This window comes from Ambystoma mexicanum, chromosome 1q (genome assembly GCF_040938575.1).
Source record: "Ambystoma mexicanum isolate Mex_15411 chromosome 1q, UKY_AmexF1_1, whole genome shotgun sequence".
In the NCBI taxonomy this organism is placed as follows: Eukaryota; Metazoa; Chordata; class Amphibia; order Caudata; family Ambystomatidae; genus Ambystoma; species Ambystoma mexicanum.
In genome coordinates, this window is record NC_090922.1 from 170,587,372 (window position 1) to 170,604,854 (window position 17,483).

The following is a 17,483-nucleotide window of genomic DNA, read 5'->3' on the forward strand; positions in this document are numbered from 1 at the left end:
GCTGCTGTCATGGACATGTATGGTGTACATGTCTGTGTGTCTGAGTAGCGTGTGTGTGACTTGTAAACACCATCGATGCATGACACATGTCCGTGACGATGTTCTGATTCACTGATGCAGCCTAGTCATCCTTGTATCTACTGTGTCTGGGGTGTATGAGACCAGATGCATGAAACTATGGTGATGTGTGTGCATGTGATCAGTATGACCCATGATGCATGTGTGTTTCAAACCACCATTGTATGTTTCAATAGTTCCTTGGACATGGATGCAAATGTTCATTGCATGTGCCATGCCTGTTTCTGCATGTGTGTTGCCTGCACTGACCCATGTGTTGTGGAGGGACATAATGGAAGTGACGTTTGACAGTGCCACTCATGTGCTATTGCTTCCTGTCTAGGGGACTATTGTACAGTACCCTGATGCTTGTGTTCTATGTCTCCCTCTACACAGCAGCGAGTGAAGAAGAGGGCGGAGACGGCGCTGTTGAGCAAAGCGGCAGGGATGCCTCCACCGGCTGGCGACGCAAGGCCTAGTCACCCTCCCAGGAATTAGCATCATCTGGGAGCAAGCGGGCTGGTGCCGCGTCTGCCACTACGGCTGCAGCGGAAGGGGTGGGTGAGCCCCCATAGGGGCTTGCGATGGCGGAACACGGTGTGGAGCCATCCAGGTTGGTGGTGTGCACAGAGGAGGAGGAGGCTGCTAGTGAGCAGCACATGGGGCCTGGTGGGGGTGGTACTACTGGTGCAAGTGGTACAGTCCAGGGGCAGGAGGCAGCACAGGTTGCCGTGGAGGGGCCTGTGCATGTCACTGTCCCTGACACTGTGACTGCACCACCATGCACCAGCAGGGAGGCCCCATCCCAGGCCCAGCCGCAGGTAGGGGGGAGGTCCACGTCATCAGGCACTTCTCTACCTGCGGACGAGGGGACCCATGACTGTATAGAGACCGTACTGATTGGTGTCGCGTTCGCATGCGTGACATTCGTGATGACGTGCGTGCTTCCTGGGGGGACCACGCACATCATCACGAAGAGCTGCGTGCCAAAGTGGCCCAGTTGGGAGGGACCATGATCGGGGGTTCCTACATGTGTCGGGCACTCTAGCGGCCCTCTCCTCCTCTGTGGAGGCAAATGCGCCAGTCATTCTCCATGCTGTCTTCCGGCCCAGATGCCACCAGGGCCCCCTGTGGACCTGCCCCGACCAACACAGCCTGCTCGGTGGAGATCCCATCCCTGCCACAGTCGGGAGTCGGAGATCCAGCAGGGGTGGACACCCCAGCTGGACCCCAGCAGATGGAGGATGTGCCGGCATCATCGGACAGGGCATGTGCATGACGGCGCTGGTGGATTCCATCAGCCCAGATGCCTTTCTGCTGGCAGAAGCAGTTGCGTCAGAGGCAGCGGCAGGCTCAACGTGGAAGGCATCATGGCTCAGGGTCATGAACATCAGAGGGGCAGGCATCAGCCGGCGGGCAGGAGGACCCTGGAATGGGAGTGTCTTCCGTGTGGCAGCGGTTGGGCCAGCGGATAGATGTGGAGTGGCGGCGGGCGGAGGAGGCATGGCTCACTATGGTCAGTGCAGAGAACTCCATGCGCAGGGCATTGAGGCGGGCTGAGTGTCTCGAGGCAACTCGCAGGGAGTTGGAACAGGCCATGACTGCATCCCTGCGAGACCTCGAGGACAGGAAAGAGGCCCACCTCCGGGACATCGACCTGGTGTTCGATGATGCCCTGGCCTGGAACATCACAGAGTGAGCCGTAGGACGTGCCTGCCGCCATTGTATATAGTTCATTAGTCTTAGGTTTCCTTTGTTTTTCTTTTATTTTGTAGTTAATGGACATTGCTCCACTTCGTGTATATAGTTTTATCTTCATAGGACTTTTTTGTAGGTTTCCTTTTGTTTGTGGATCATGGACCATTTGGACTTCCATTGTATATAGTTGCAGACTTGTACATACTTTCTTTTTCTATATTCCCATGGATCAATGTTTTTTTTTTGGATTTTTTTTTATTATGGACATTGGCAATGGACCACTTTTTTATTGTACATGATTTTTCTTTTTTTTACTTAATTGGATTTACAATATTTTCATTCATAATCTGTCATTGTAAATTGATTTTCATTTTACAATTCCTCCAAGTCAGTTCATTATGTTTTTAATACATTTTTCTAACTTCTGAATTGGTGTTGTGTTCTGTCATTGGTTTTGTGCATGTCTCATTGAACATTTCCTCAGTCATGTGTTGCCACTGTGTGGCTCTGTTGTGCATTCCTGCATGGGCATGGTGGTTCATTTAGACTATCATGGCATGGGTAATTTGGGAGTGGGTTATGTGGATGGTTGCATGCTTGGATCGGGGGGCAAGGGGGATTAGGGTTGGCTTTAGGGACATGGGTCTGTTTTGTTAGGACATGTTGTTTGTTGGGACATGTGTCGGGACCTGCTGGCAGGTGCCCATCACTGCTGAGTGGGTGGGGGTGCAGGGGCACATGTGTCGGAGCCTGCTGGCAGGTGCCCATCAATGGTGGCTGGGACATGTGTTGGGGCTCACAAGTGCATGGTGCCATGTGGGCTGCCTGCGGGCATGCCCAGGGTGGATGGGCTGCCTGTGGGGCATGCCCGTGGTGGATGGGCTGCCTGCAGGGCATGGCCAGTGGTGTAGGGTAGTCCCCTGTGGGGTGGGCTGCCTGCAGGGCCTGGGGAGGGAGGAGGGGGCACACCCGGGAGGACCCACACTGCCAGATCGCGTGTAAAACTCACCACGCACTCCTCGAAATACACATACCCCTCTCGTGCTAGCGAAATTGCGTGTAAAACTCCCTGTGCACCCCTCAGAATAGACGCATGCAGCCCATCCACCCTCCCCATGCCCGACAGGCAGCCCATCACCCCAGTGCATGCCCCACAGGCAGCGCACACCACAGGGGGACTTTTCCCACGCGATTTCGCTAGTGTGAGAGGGGTACATGTATTCCAAGGGGTGCGCTTGGAGTTTTACACGTGATTTCGCTAGCGCGAGAGGGGTACGTGTATTCTGAGGGGTGCAGGGGGAGTTTTACACGCAATTTCGCTAGCGCGAGAGGGGTATGTGTACTCTGAGGGGTGCGCGGGGAGTTTTACATGTGTTTTCGTGGTTGGGGGGCTTTATGCTGGTCCACTGGCCTTTGTGTCATGTACTGGATTTGTGCGCTTATCATGGCGCACGGGCGGCATTGGGGGTGTAACTGGCGCTGCTGCAGGGTCGCTGCGCCACTCTGCGCCACGGCTGATTATGGATGTTAAAATCCATGTATACGCTGTGCGCTGAAATGGGTTTTGGCGCACGCGGCTGGCGCAGACTGCCGCACGCGCACACTGTGCACCAGCTGCGTGTGCCACTTGTGCGCTGATTTCTATGAATTACCCCCTAAATTCCTAATCCAATTTTAACCTTGTGACTAGATTAACTGAATACAAATTCAGATTTTTTTTTTACAAATGTTTAAATGCATATGATATGTTTACACTTCATAATATGACAACTTGTGCTTAGATAATTTGCAGCACTTTCACGCTGAATGAACTATAGGGAAACCATTTAATCCAAGCTTCATGTATTTCTTGGGGATTCATTTTGGGATTCTGGTGGTGATTTTGTTTCTTCCAACCGCAATAGATAAATGTCTTACATGTTTAATAATTCAAACTGTATTCTGTTCCCACCTTGAAATATTTGTAAATGTTTCACTCATTACTGGATCGGTTGGCATGATCTATTTACGTTTTATGTGTGATGTGTTATCATAAACTTTCTGTTATGGGGGTAGTGTGATTCACTTTATGTCTATTAATGTTCTAATGCAGGGGTCTGCAACCTTTGGCTCTCCAGATATTTTGGACCACAATTCCCATCAGCCCTAGGCAGCATAGCAAATGGTGACTTATAATGGGATTTGTAGTGTAAAGCATCTGGAGAGCCACTATTTGCAGACCTCTGTTCTAGGTGGTTTCGTGCAATGTTTGATATTCTAATCCAATACCGAAGAAGCCCCATCACACAAGAAATGTGCCGATTGTTTTGATTGCTGACTTATTATTATTAACATCTCTGTTTTAGGGCAACTCCGTACTATTCATCTTCTGAAGATCACAAAGCAGAAGAACGTTGATGAGTGGTGGATCTTGATTGGATAGGACGCTAGCAATTGACAAAAGTCTTGACTGTCAGTGGCATCCACACATGCTGGAAGGCAGCTGTGAGCCCTGGGTTAGGGGAGGTAGAATAAAGTGGAGTAACACAGCAGAGTAACAAACCAATGGAGCCGTGGGCAGGCATCAAACCAGGAGCCACAGCGGTGATGCGCTGCACCATGGTGTGCATAAACCTGTGCTCACGGAAGCAATAGGTGCAGTGTACAATGGCACACTGGTATGGAATCGTAGGGCAGTGCTTTAAGAACAATAAAAACATTGTGAAAACACTGGTATGTCGTTCATTGTACCTTTTAGTAGTAGTAGTAGAGCATGTACCGGCTGTAGCCCCATCATTATTCACGCAGGCCGCAAGGAAACCCCTAATTCCACGGAAACTGTGGCATCACGTAGTCAACAGTTACGTGAGAGCCAGGAGTGAAGACAGGGGTGTTGCTAGGTCTGGAATAGATCTGGGGCTATGCTAATGTCGAGACTATCGACACCCATTGCTATATCCGGGGCTATTACCAATATACCCAGGGCTATAGCACCCCCACCCCTCCCCCTAGCAACACCTCTAAGTGAAGAGCTGTTGATGCAGAGAGAAAGTTGGCTTTGTATTGTGATGTGTTGGGGAAGAGGTATGGAAGTTGAAATAACCAGAGAGGCAAGAGGAACACGATCCATTCACTAAGGCCTCGAAAAGTAATAATGGGAAGTCACCATTTTTAGTACGCAAAGCGAGGCCATAATCATTACAGTCGGGCGCTATATGATACCATTTTATATTACATTTGCACCTGGGAAAGGCAGATTGACCAATCACAATCCACCTTTCCCGGGCACGATTGTGCATTCACTGCCTGCTGTTAAAAAGAAAAATGCCTATGAAAATGGCCACCACCATTAAAATAGAGATCCCTTTTCTATTTTAATGACATTGGCCATTTTTTGTGACTTTTTTTTCTACGACGGGAGATGAGCTTGTGCTGAGCACATTGCTCGATGGAAGGAAAACAAATTAAATCTATCCGCAACCCGGGAAATCCCGTGGTGCAAATAGCTTTCCCACCGCATCTGGGGGCGGGCATGGCATTTAACGGCCCGCAGCCATTTCCAGGCTGCGCGCCTTTAAACGTCATGTTTGTCCCCTAGCCAGGACATGAAAGCTACATAACATCACATAGGTCAAGGTGTGGGGAACTCAAAATGGATATAGCGGACTGGTGTGCTGACTGCTTCCTGTGTAAGAAAAATCCAAAATTGGCTAAATGCATTAGTGTTACCTGCACTATTGAGAATTTCTCTGAAAGTCTCAACGTGTTTTATGTCTATGCAGTGAAGACGGATGTGGTTGTGTGGTTCACGATCCGTCTCTGACAAAGAGTAGTTCAAACGGGGCGGACACGTTGGTACCAATGCACAAACCTTTGAGGTAAGATAAGGGTGGCTACCAATTTGAGATGATTTGGCTTCTATGAGTTCAAACAATGAATGGTACCGAGCTATCAGAACATCATGTAGAGCATATTAAAAATAAGGACATGTGTGAGCCACAAATCCCGTGAAGTGGCAGAAGGAGATGGGGGTTCCTGTGGTATATTGGAAGACGTGACCCCTGCCGGTGGAACAGTAGCGGGGCATGAAATAAACGTTCAATGCTCCCTTCGGAATGAAAAGGTCAATGGAGCGGGGCTGGAAGTATTGGTAGATGCCACAGTGTCGCTGACAAGTATTCCAAAAGAGATTTACACGCAGATGCTTGTTCCCAAGCCACCATTAATTGATCAGAACGGACCACATCGGTTAATATGTCCATGCGATTTTTGCTTGCTTCTGATGATGCGCCAAAAGTGACATGTACATCTGGACAATCCTGGGTTTACGTGTCACTCTACACCCTTTTCAGGAACTAATCGTAAATGCCTGCTGCCCTGTACGCTGCATATGATGGAAGTCATTTACACGGATTCCTGATGAATCTGCCAGCTTTTATCAAGTGCTGAAAGGTGGCGGATTCCGTAAGACTACACAGCCTCTCTGCCAGCATCATAATCACATGCTATCAAAGACGCTCCCATGTATCGTGGGGCATCATTTGTGTTCCATTCATCTGATCCACCTTTTCAAATATTTTTAAATCACTCAGGGTTCTAAAAGCATTCAAATCATACGTAGAAACGAAAAAATGACCCGTTTCAATGGAGGCCTTTGCATAGGACTTTGGAGCCATAGTAATGCTACAGTATGATGACGATCAAAATGAACATAAAACATGTGCTTGTGCTCATTGATCAATGCAGAGCACCATTATGCAGAAATTAGTATGGGGTCTTTGGATTGCACATGCAGAGTTGAGGAATGGGAAATTCCCCAATGGGACTAATGAGGAATGGGGACTTACTGTTCTGCCAAAACCGTGATCTGGCGCATGGGGTCTGGCGTTAGGGCTAATAGCTCCGGCAGCACCCAACTAGTGATGAGGCCCAAGCACACAACAAAGCACACGCAAAAAGCTCACATACACAGATGCAGGTTTCTCCTGGTTCTGCAAGGATCAACAGAAGAGCACAACCTCTATTATATCCCTCTTCCCCCACTAGCCAACCCCACCCACGTTTCTTACAGAGCCAAGTGAGCACCTGGTGACCATGCAAATGGCAGCAGTGCGCTGTATAAATCATCACAGCATAAAATAACATATGAAAGGACCAAAGTATACTGCAAATGGACCATCGTCGATTGATTTATGTATAGGAATGCAGAGTTAAAGAAAAAAGGATTATGGAGGTTGAAATAGATTTTAGCCAAAAGAGTCAGCATAAGATGGAATTAATTCCATGTTTTAAAAATGGCAGAGCAGGCGGTTTGCCATGGTTACATTTGCAGGGGTTCATAGACATAATTTCGAATACAAAATATTCGAAAGTCAAAAAGTCGAAAAAAAAACGTCGAAAAAAAAAATGTCGAATTTTTTTTTTGACGTTTTTTTTTCGAAATGGGGGGGTTCCCCCCGTTCCCCCCCCAACCCCCCTTTTTTATTTTTACCTATTTTTTTCACAGAAACTAGAGCCCAAAAAAAAATATCGAAAAAAAAAACAATTCGACATTTTTTTTTCGACATTTTTGATTCGACTTTTTTGACTTTCGAAATTATGTTTTCGAAATTATGACTGGACACCATTTGCAGGCTGGTCAATGAACTGTAGAGTTACTGCAGGATCGCAGCCATCGGTTTGCATTTGTGCTTTTAATGGCAAGTGTGGTGAAGTAGGGACAGAGCACGTATGGATGCAAGACAAGTCAAAGAATGTGATGCAACAGCAAGTAGGGCTAAGTGTGTTGCAGTGATGGCTTTGAAAGAGACATCTGGAAGTTGATATCTAACCCTTACTGGGAGTTGTCATGGAATTGCAATGCATGTGCAAAAGATTATGCCATCGTGCACTGAGCCATCTGGATTATTTGGAAAAGTGCATAGTGGGATGCAAGGAGTGACATTAATAAAAAAAAGATTGATGGAAAATTTGTCATGAACAGACATTGGGCCTCATAACAAGTACAGCGGTGCACTAAAAATGGTGTTAAAGTGGTCATAATTTTGTAACTCCTCTTTACCTACTCATTACTGCATGACTGCAGTAAGGTGGTCGATGTACCTCCAATAAATATCAGCCAATGGTGCTCATGGTAATTCAGAAAATTCCACATGCAGTTGTATGGACTCCAAAAATGTGGACTAACTCCACTGTACCACCACTCATAATCTTGTCATAATGCCACGGGGCCAAGCGGCTGTAACGGTAAACAAGTTTGGCAGTAACTCCATTTACGTATGGACTGCTGCCCAACTTGTAATAAGGCCCGTTAATTGTGCATGAAAGCAAATATGAGCTTGTGTAGCGTGCATGGCTCTATGTATCAGGCACATTTTTTCAAGCTTGTTTTGCAAAGGATAGTTAGAGGAGGGCCTACCTCCAAAACCTCGACCTGAGATAATTCCAACGGCCTTATCGTAAAGATTGTTTCCTTAAATTAATTTTGAGCAAAGGCCTTCATATTAACAACTGTTTTTAAACCCTTTCCTTTTCCCGCTACTTTTTATGAGGTGAAATCCTTAAGCCTCTGTCTTAAACTGCATTCAATTGCCTTCTTAATCCATTTTCTTCAATGATCCAAAATTAATTCTAAAATAATGTCTTTTCCCCTTTCCTCTTCTATCAGTTTCCACAGTTTTTTTCCTTTCAAATGAGTGTTTGAATTAATTTTAGGTCCAGTAACTCTTTACAAAAGGCAAACATTAATTCCTAAAATTAAGTCAAAGACTTTCCATAGTATTTCTTGTGCACAGTAGCACATTTCTTTAGTCAGACACATTTTCGGGGTCGAGCTTTGGTTAGGTCGACCTCTAGAATATGAAATGCAGACTGAAAGTTTGATTGCAGGCTAGGATAAATTTGATGCCATCTGTTTAATTGCTGTTTGGAAAATGTCACAATATTCCCAGTGAGGGCATGGGTCACTTTGAGAACTAGCATACCTCAAGTAGTATGCCTTGTTACTTGTCGAATAGTTCACAGCGTGGATTGCGGAGCGATTCATGGAAGAGGCAAAACGTCTGGGACAGTTTTCTATGGGCCATGTGTGGTCGTGAGGGCATCCACTGCAGATAGTCATTAACAATGATATGCAGTATATAATGGGTGTCATAGAACGTTTTCTACAAGGTTGTGGGATAAAACATGGAAGGCAACTGTGTCCTCCACAATCCTAAACTCTAGTTGAGAGAGTGAATATAATTAGGAAAGGTCCAATTCATTCAAAGGCCACTTAAGGGGGGACATTAAAGTGCAAAATGGCTGCACAGGTCTCAATCTCATGTTACCATAAGTAGACTTGCATTTGTAAACTTGTAGAAAAGGAAGTTGGATTCTGAGTTGCGTCCAAGTTGGATGCTGACACAGAAGAGTGGGTTTCATTGGGATGTGGAGACAATTCACATGGAGGTGAGGCAAACGCGTGGCATAGGCTCAGGGAATCTTTATGAAGAATATTATTACGTGACAGTCAATCAGACATGAAGAAGGACAATTCAAGAAGGTCTGGAGCATATTTCTCCAGCATATGTTTTTGGTGGAGGGAAGTGAGGGGGAGCATGCCGGAGCAGTGGAGGATGGAAAAGATTGGGGAAGCATGTAGTAGTGATGGGAGAGGAAAGGGTGCAGGAGCATGAAAGTGAGGAATTGGTGCAGGAGAAAGCATCCCAGCAGAAGGTGTAGGGGTAAGGAAGAAAAGGGGGGTGCATATGACCAATAAGAATGCAAGTTGGGCCCCGGAGTCCCTTCAAAGGTTCATGGGGCAGGAAGAATGCTTCTCTTTGCCATCAGTCTCCGGCACTTGGGATTATTTGATGGATCTTAATATTAGTTCATCAGCAGAGGCTGAAATTGTCGAGTACACCAAGTGCCCGCTGTCTGACAGAAGGAGTGAGGTCTTGGCCAGCCATTCACTGGATACACCAGCTCTCCTGAACCACATGGCGTGCCTGGTCAGGGAAGTTAATCACATTGTCTACCCTCAATCCCCCCCAAAAAAGGGTGAAATAGGAGGCCGACTGATCACAGGACACTGGGAAACAGCAGGCCGACACAAGTGAAAGAATTTCCCATGAATGAGTGAGTCCTGTTCCCAGAAACATTGTGTGTCATCTTTCCTAACATCACAAAGACTAATAAATAATAAATCTGATTCCTGTTCCAGGAGAAGAATGCTGACTTCATATTGGCGAAGAGGGAAACTATCTGTCACGGATCCACAAGGCTTTGTCAAAAAGACCTCTCTCACACACCTGCTTTGTTGGCAATTCTTTAGAGGTCTCATTCATCTCCATCCTCTTGATGGTCCTGCAAACAGGCCAAGGCACCTCATGCGTCTTGACAGCACTCGGGGGCATGCATGACTTTCCAAGTAACTGAGGGCCATGATCTCTGCCACCCATTCACGTGGTAACAATTTCCCTGCTCAGGTTCATAACCAGATCATTTTCCACACCAGGAGCTTTGCCTTTTATGGCCCATGCCCAGTGATGGGGAGGATAATGTGTATGTTGCTGCAGGGACCTGAAAGGATAATGGTAAACAACACCACCATCATAAGGTGGGCTCCACCGGATGCACTCTCTGGGGGAAGTCTACGGCAGATTCGACCCTCCTCCCCTATCCCATTCTACATCTCAGGATGTTGATCCCAGTGTCAGTGTCACAGAGAGAAAAGACAGTGACGGCGTTGACCATCATCAGCCTAGGGGAGATTGCATAGTGATGGTAGAGAAGAGGAGCACACATTGCTGAAATGTTGTTGTGTTGCTTGTGACTGTAACCATGGGCAACAGTGTGATATGCCTAGCTGAGATTTGGCACTGATGTTTCACAACTTATCCCATCACATGATGATGCTCTGCACAGCCTTGAAAATGGGCTCTTCAAGAAACATTTGGGCTTATGTGTCATGTAAACATTGCCTTTTTATCCCCTTGCTGGTGGCATTGTAGCAAGATTGCCTTGTGACAGTGGGAAACAAGAACTGCTGTTCAATGGTTAGTAAAGCAGTGTTGATGTGCTTGTGATTCTACCCTCCAGCAAAAGAGTAATATTCCTTGCTGATATTAAGTAATTATGCTTTGTGTTAAGCCCACAACATGAGGGGACTCAGCTCAGATTTGAGAGTGGGTTTGTCAAGGAATGCCTCTCTCCCTGCAGGCTCTTGTCTCATAAGACAGATATGCCAATTGTATGTTTGTGTGTGCCCCCTTCCTTGAGGAAGTGTCGCAAAACTAGTTTGTGCACCCCCTTATCGGTGGCAGTGTGATGAACGTTGTGTGTGCACCCCTTCCCTGCAGAAGTATGCAAAATGTGTGTGTCTCCATTCCTGAAGAAATTGTGTGTCCAAAATACCTTTGGTGGCAGAGTGTGGAAACAATTGTGTGGGCACCTACTTTTCCACCAGAGTGTGGCAGAAATGTATGTTCCCCTTCCCTGTGGGCATCTTTCAAATATTCTGTGTGGGTGCTACTCACTGCAAGAGTGCAGCAAAAAGTATGTGTGCACCCCCTTCCTTGTAAGAGTGCAGTAAACTATGTTTGCGTACACCCCTTTACATGGGGGAGTGTGGCAAAAATTGTTTGTGCAAACCCTTCCCTCAAAGAATGTAACAAAAAATATGTGTGGGTGTGCCACCTTGCTGGCAGGGGTGCGGCAAACATTGGATAGGATTCCCCTTGCTTGTCTAACTGTCACAGAAATCGTGTGTGGGGGTGATTAGTGCACTCCCTAAAGTGACAGGTCCAAGCAGGTACATTATGTATTACAGTGCCAGATTCTGAACATAAGCATGAAAGATGTAGCAGTCTAGTGACTTCACACTCTTGAGTATCAATAACATTGCCAATCCCCTTCACTGTCACAGTTGCCTTCAATCACCATCACCAGCATCACACTATTGTTTAAGGTTCGCAGGAGTTTTGCTCACTTTGCTTGAACAAAATCTACTCTGTTGCCCTACAAGTTGGCATAGAGGAAATGCCTGCACCTTTTGCAGTTGTGCTTTCAGGTACCATTTCGGACTTTGCATACTCATACATCTGCATCTTTGGCTCACTGCTGTAGCTGTGATTAGAGTCAGTGACAAGGGGGGTTAAAGTTAATGTCTTGATTATCATCATCCTCTGCAGATGTATCACCACCATTGCCATATTTAGATTCATAGTTCAAGGTAGGTGACTGGGTGGCTTGCCAGGCTGAGAAACATTATGTTCCTCTAACAAGAGTGATTTGACATGCCTCTGCTGTAATGTAATCCGTCACTTTTCTGTTGTCCTTGTCCTCATGTAATGTGCCCTGATGCCTGCTGGCTTCGGCGCCATAGAAATAAATAAATAAATAAATAAATAAATAAACAAATAAACAAATAAAGTCCACTTCTGAAACAGATTCTTTGTTTGGTTGCAAAACTAGGATGCATGTGCTGGTCCGTTGAAGCAGAACATGAAATACATTCCTATATGCGCCAAACTCAGATGATAGTGAAGGTGGGTTTGTTTTGGCACGAGGGAGGTGTCAGACACAGCTAAGCCAATGATGACATTAGAAGCACTGGAGGCCACCTCACCCTGAGTTTCAAGGCTCTGAGTACTTGAAGCCATAGTCAATATATTACTTCTGGTTGCTACCTGTTGCTGTACTGTTCAGTCACCCATGATTCAGGCATCTACAACAATTGCAGCGCTGCTGTTTCTGCAGTAGACCATGACACATGTCAGTGCCTTCCTCTCTCTCTCTCTCATGTTTGGCTGCTGGCTTTTCCGACATCTTACATGTTCATCTTCATTGCCCCATACAGCTCAGACAGTGGCAGTCCTGAGTGATCTTTGGAAATGTCATGCTGTGAGATCTTGCTCTTTCAATGCTTCAATAAATAGTATGTCCCTAGGCAAAAACCTCCTCTGCCTGAGCGATCAGCAAGTCCCTACAATCAGTGTTTCCCCAGCAAGCCCCAAAGAGGTTTCCCCTTCCTCAAAGTGGGCTAATACATTTTACAAGCCTCTGAAATGCTTGTGTGTGTCAGCTATTGCATTCTACCATATCATGTGTGAGCATGCATTTAATCAGCTTCCCCAGTATAAATGTGTTCTCCTTCCAGGCGTGTGGCATGTTGCCTCTCACACCCCATCAACCGCCCACTAATGCCACTGTCTCAGTGATCAGCAGGACCCTACAAACTATTTTTCCCCAGCACACCTCATAGACTTTTTCCCTATCCCAAAACCTGCCAATACATTTTACAAGAAAGTCATGTTGTTGTTTGTGTCAGTTATTGCGCTCAACTAAGTGGTGTGGGAGAGAGCGGATTCAATCAATCAATCAATCAATCAATCAAACAAACAACTTTATTCAGCCTGAAAGGCCATCAAAGTGCATCCTAAAAAACAATTCTAATACATGATTGCAAAAAACACAACAAAGAAAAAAAACAACAACACAACCATGCTGAAGACCGGACCCTCCATGAGAGCCCCCAAGCAGATCTCATGGTCAATAATCAAGAACCATCATCCCCTTCCCTCTGGTAGGTCCCGTAGCACCTCGGGCCAAGGCAGCCAGATTTGCCACTGAAAGGGGACTGAATCCAGAGGGGGCACCTGCGGGGCACACAACGGCAGGTATGGGGGGTGCGCTGACTGTGATACCACTTTTCCCTGTCCGCCAGTGGCCATTACATTTTTTCAATACATCCCTTGCCAAAGAGCGGATTCACTCAAGCCAACACAACACAAATTTCTCATTAGTTCATGCGGCTGGGAAGTGGCATCAAACATGCAATCGCCCTGCCAGTAATGATACTTACTGCCTGAGTAATTAGCACAACCCTGAAAATATATCTTTTCCCAGAATGCCCCAAATACTTTCCTCTTACTATCAAAGTGTGTTAATACATTTTACAAGAACTTCAAGTGCTTGTGTGTGTCAGCTACTGCACTCAGCTAAGTCATCTGTAACCGCAGGCTTTATCATGCTGCCCCAGCACAAAACCTGTGAGCAATTTGGGGATGGGAGTGGCAGGCAAAGCGAATTCTGATGGCTAATGAAATCCCAAAGACCTTTCAAGCCTTGCCTTGCCTGCATTTTTCTATCAAATACAATTAACTCATTTTAATGTTGTTTGAAACAATAGAAACATAATAGTATTGTCGGTTTCGCACTGCCCAAAATCACCCCTAAAATAAATGCTTCGAAGTCATGCATAACGTAAAATTCTCCAGCTCTCAAAGAGAAACTGAGCTCAGGCTACAGCCTCTCTGAAAAATTACCAATGACTGCTGAAGTGCTCCATAAGCAGGTTCCTTGCATAGCCGGCCAAAGCTGGCTGCCTAACTCAATTACCCAACTCCCTTAAAACGTCACATAGATTGGTGAATCCTAAAAAGAGTGGACATCTGGGAGGTTTGGGGTTGGCCGAATTTGGTCCCCCTGACTGTAATGTCCATGAGCAATCCATAAAGCTAAACTAAGGATGTTTTAGAAATTGTACATGGGCATCTCTACCAGTCAAAACGATTTAAGAAATTTCCAGAATGTAGTTGTGGGCATTACAAAGGCATTCTGAAAATGTGAAGGAATTTACGTCAGCTGCTATTTGAAGAAAATATAAACCATTGTATGTGACAAAAAAAAGACTGCCCGCTCTGCAAATAACACAGCATAGTAGGTGTGAGGCTTCCATGCCTACCTTAGCGTTTTCTAGACTTTACAAGGCCTTTCGATGATGATACGATTGGCATGGTAACTAAAGATACTATGTGAACCCAACATAGCATTTCCTGTAGTCCTACAGAGGGTCATTTTGCCTAACAAAAAAAAACAAAATAGGTGATTTCACAATAATTCACAGGCCTGAAAAAACCTTAGAAGATGATGTTTTCTTCACGAGCATGATCAATAGATGTGCACCAATCACTGCATTCCCAATGGTCACGTGCCCTTTTCTAGGGGCTGTGTGCAAAATCTTTAGTTTCAGGCGTTTGCACCTGACTCGAAAGTTTCATAGGCTCCACACAGCCATCTGGATGTTCAGAGTGCGTGTCACCATTCATCATGAAAACCCAAAATAGAAAAAATAAATATCCTGTGTAGACGGATACAAGTGCAAGAAGCACAGGAGCAGTTCAAAATGCTGCCCCCTGGTTTTAAAGGAATTCAAAATTGGGTACAAATTAAAAAGACTTGTATGCATTGTGCATCCTGCTGCACCTGTTACTCTAGTGAGCATATGCCCCTTCAAGCTGACTAGGGTTGCGCGTTTGCATGCAAGAGAAAAAGAGCATTTGAAAGTGTTCATACGTGATAGACACATTCAGATGACCTTTGAACATGTTAAAAACCTTTTTTGAATCATGTGATGAAATTTGAGTTCAGAAAAACATTATTTGCGTGGACCCCGTGTGTATTAATGAGGGTAGGATTACGTCGTGGACCTTAGCTGTGCTTTGTGCCTGGCTCCCCTTCCCAGTTATTTGGTTAGAAAGTGGTTTGCTATCTATGAGCCTGGCATCCAGAACTCCGCAGCTTCTTCGCTCGGTGTGTGTTACAGCGGTATTGAGCATGTCTTTGACTGATCCCAAAATGAGATAATGTGCTCTTCCTGCGGGACCTGGTATATAACACCTTATAAAATGTAAAATAAATATAAGGGATATCCTTTCAGCCTAATTTGGCAGCCAACTCATTTCTAGCATGCTATAACTTTCCACTAGTGCTTGCCAGGAGCTCTTCTGTTCGTTTTATGATGTCCAGATGTGAAGAGGTTCCATGTTGCTGGAGTGATTGAAATATAACCTGTTTAATGTTTAATGAATTAATGGTCCTGGGGTTTCATGTGAGTTCAGTTTGCCCGCGACGCTGTATGTGTCTAATACAAGTTTGAAATAAGCTGGGCATGACAATCTTTCTTCAAGACCGTCCAACATTCCTTGAGTTAAAGCAATTTCTATTGTGTGCAGTGTGATCTTTGCTCCCAAATTGAGCAGGAAATGATCATCTTGTGTAGGGCATTTTCATTAGCTCTGCCGGATTTAAGGGGGGGGGGGGATAGGCTCGCTTTCATCATAGACGGACTGGCTCTTTGGCAAGTGGATTTATGGCCTTCCTTGGTACCACTACTAGTTAGTCACTACTTGTTTGTGGGTAGTGGAAAAAATAAACCTAATTAGGCAGTAGGCCAGATACGGTCAGCTCTAGTTGCTTATGCCTGAGTTCTGCAGCTGGGTATCAGCATATGAGCAGTTTCTAGAGCAAGTATATATTCAATATATTCAATATATTTTTCCAAAATGGAAACAGGTGAAGTCTGAAAGAATCTGAAAACAATGTGACAATAGAACGTTTCGGTATCCAATGGCAGACCTCAGGCATAAGCAACTAGAGACGACGGTATCCGGTGTCCTACCTAATCGGCCTCCCAGTCCTTATCTGGTCGGACCTACCTTCTAGGTGGACCACACAACACGCCTGGGTTGCCTTGAGAAAGACCATTCTTTTGGTCGAAACATGTGTTGGCTGTTTCCTCAGACTTTTTCATTTTTCTTTATTTTCTGTAAAATGCACCTATTTATATATGTAGGATACCTTAGCCCATATGTTTTTTAAAAATTGAAATGTATTAAATACCCCTCCAGAGCGACGCAGGCAGCGCGGCGGGCTGTTCCTGCTGTGCCCGCTGTTGCTGCAGTGCTGCAGTGTGACTTACCCCTTTAGGGGCGTACAGGGGCTGTGAGCTTCACCCATCAGGACCCATTCAGCTAAATTTGGGGAATGTACAGGGGCCTGAAACTTTTGAAACATTTGCAGTTGGAGTGCCTGGCTAAAGTAGGGATTGTGCCACTTGGACTTTCATAGTTTATAGGTACAGTGTCTGAAATTGTATTTCCTTGGCGGAATAGAGCGGACTTGCCTTTGGGCAGGTTGTTTGCAGCCATCATATGCTCTGCGAGCCTGCCTCGGGATTCAGGGAATGCAGCTATTTTTTTTTATTATTATTTTTTTTTTTACATTGTCTTCTTTGGTCATTTTACTTTGGTTTGCTGCCCCGCTTATTCATTTGGTAACAGCCTGAGTCACAGCCTGCCTGTCATTAACTTTGTCAGCTGCTACCAGGTTGCAGGTATTACATCTGGGCATTTTTTTCAGCAGCTGCGGTCGCATTCATTTGAAAATTAGCTTTGCTCTAAGGAAGGTGCCTAGAGCTGTGGGGGGAGGGGGCGGACACCGGATGCCCCCTTGAGCCAGTCGGGCGTTCCCTGCTCCGCTGACTGATCCTCTTGAAGGATATTTTTGTTTATTGTTTTCTGGGGCCTTGTGTTCGGGTCCCTTGACTTTAGGTCAAGGGAATTCCCTTTAAACTCTTGTTTGACACAATAGCACCTTTTGCTTTATCTTGGATCTTATTGGCATTGCCAACTTTTTGTGTACCTTTTTGCAGATTGCACATTGTAGATTGCATTTTGCTCACACTGCTTTTTTGGGCAGGATTTTTTATGGTCAGGTCTTTTTATGGTAGAAAGCGTATTTCATTGTATTTTAACTACGGTTGTATTGCATTGCTTGATTTTGACTTGCATTCCCATTTTTATTGCTGCTACTGTTTTTATCCTAGTCATTTTTGGCTGTGTTTTTAACTTGTTTTACTGTTTTTAACATGACTGAACAAAAGGCAGTGACTGATCCCCTCCTCCCCCCGGTAATAGACAAGCTAT